Below are 2,284 nucleotides of genomic sequence, written 5' to 3'. Positions count from 1 at the left end.
GAGGATGATGATGTACCCCTTATCATGCGGCGGTGAGTTGTTTTCTTATTTCCTTATACTTGAAACCTTTTTGTTTTGACATTGGTCTTGATCTCTTTGTAGTAAGCGGTCGTCGGATACTAGTTTTTCTGAAGCTCCTACACCGGGTTCTTCCACAGCTCTAGTACTGAGTTCTTCCATAGCTCTGGTACCGAGTTCTTCCGGGGCTCCGGTTCCCGCTACGCCGCTCCTGCCGCCGAGTGGCGGGGATGTTTTTGCTGCCTTGGTTCCCTCAGCGAGGTCTTCTTTTGGTTTAATGAGGAAGAAGATAGCTAAGTGAGTGAATTCTGGTTTTATTTCTCTGCTTCTATTCTTCTTTTTTCTTATTCTTTTCTTGATGGGTTTCCTTGTCATCTTTCAGGCCTTCATCTTCCCCTAGCCTCCAGTCAACTTCTTGTCAAACTTCTAGTGCGCCCTTACGTGCTGAGTCTTAGGGCTCGGAACGCATGAGCGTCGAGGTGGCCGTGATGGGGACAGAGTCCGCAGCTGCTGATTTGCCAGCTCCCGAAGTGACCGTGGCCATAGCGGCGGGTCCATCTGAGGGATTGGCCTTGGCTTCCTGGGAGATTGCTCTGGTTGTGCCTTCTTCGCCTTGGCCGGCTTCTCCTTCTCCTTCTCTTGCCTTCGGTGGTCCATCCTTTGCTGATGACATGGTGCAGCAGTTTGATGCCACTCATCGACTATCGGAGTTAACTGCCGCCTGGGGAAGCTTATCGACACTTGCGACTTCTTTTGGGGAAAAGCTCTAGGTAAGTTTTTTTGCCATTCCTTCTTTGGATGTTCGTTTTTCTTCCGTCCTTATGTCTTGTTTTTCTTTGTCTCTTTTTTCTCAGTCCTTCTCTCATGATCATACTGGCTTCTTTTTCTCGTCTGAAAATGAGAAAAAGTTGTCTTCTGAGGTGAGCGCCCTGAAGGCCGATCTTGACCTCCTCCGGGCTAAGTTGGAGACTGAGCGCCAAATGCACCAAGAGGAGGAGAAGGCCCTTTGTGCCCAGGTGGTAGAGGTGGAGAAGCAGAAGGATGCTGCGGTGGAGTCCATGAAGAACGAGTGCAAAGGTATTGCGGGTTCTGCTTGTTTCCTTTCGTATTTTGACTTCCTTTTTTGCTGACTTGTTTTTGTTGCTTCACCTAGCTCTCCGAGTTGAAAAGCAGAAGCTCTCGGAGGGTATCAAAGAGATGAAGACACTCGTCCGCACTAACCACAACAAAGCTGAGGAGGTAATTACTCGAGCTGAAGAAGAACTCGCGCTTGCTAAGTTGATTAGGCGTGGAGCTGACAGGGATCTTATGCAGGCCCAAAAGACTATTCAAGACTTGACCGGTAGGTTGGCAACGGCTACTGATAACTGGAATGCTTTATGGAAGTCTTTCCGGTCAGTAGCCAGCCTTCTCCGAACTCTAGTGGATGACGGTCAATCTTGGGCTCAATTTATTCCCCAAGTGCCAACTCATTTCCAGGGGTTTGTGAAGAGGTGTGCCCATCTATGTACCAGGAACATCCTTGCCTAGGTCCGGGTTCTTTCTCCGGACATTCCTTTGTCCAAGGTGGCCGATGAAACCGAGAGCCAAGAGTACCTTGATGCCGTTGAGAGGTTAGAGCCCGAGGTCGATGACTTAGCCAGGAAGATTGTAGATAATCTCAATATTGATGTTTCTACTCTAGATGATAATGCTTGAATGTAATCGACCTCTGTACTCTGGCTTTTGTAACAGAATAGTTATTCTCTTTCTTGAATGAAGATCCTTTATCTTTGTTGATGTCTTCTTTGTCTGGATGTCTAATCATTGCTTACTCTTTAAATGTGTTGTCCAATTGATCAGAATTTTCCCTGGGTAGCTATCTGTTCTGATTCTTATCTGCGTTGTATAAACCACTCGCTGTATGTAGATCGTTGTATTTTGATAAATTTTCTTGATTTGTCGAGTACTTGTCTAGCATTCGTCTGTGACTTGTAAACAACTTGGTATAGCCCGTTGTGTCGACAAACTTTGCGTTCTTGTTAGTACTGAAAAGATTTAGGATATCTCTAGCTTCTTCTTCTTGGCTTAGCTCGTAGTGTGGTTAGCATATGGTCCTATCTCTGGTTGCGAAAGTATCCTCAGACCGGCAAGCCCCCGAGCGCTTTATGGTAGAGCTATGGAAGCCTTGTCTTATTTTTTCAAGTCTTGTTAAGCAGGAACAAGCGTTGTTTGAGTGCTTTCTTGAGCGAAACCATGTAGCGCTTCTTGGGATCTTCTGAGTGTA

The sequence above is a fragment of the Miscanthus floridulus genome, chromosome 19 (assembly GCF_019320115.1).
Source record: "Miscanthus floridulus cultivar M001 chromosome 19, ASM1932011v1, whole genome shotgun sequence".
NCBI classification, from domain to species: Eukaryota; Viridiplantae; Streptophyta; class Magnoliopsida; order Poales; family Poaceae; genus Miscanthus; species Miscanthus floridulus.
Note: the sequence above shows the minus strand (reverse complement) of the source record.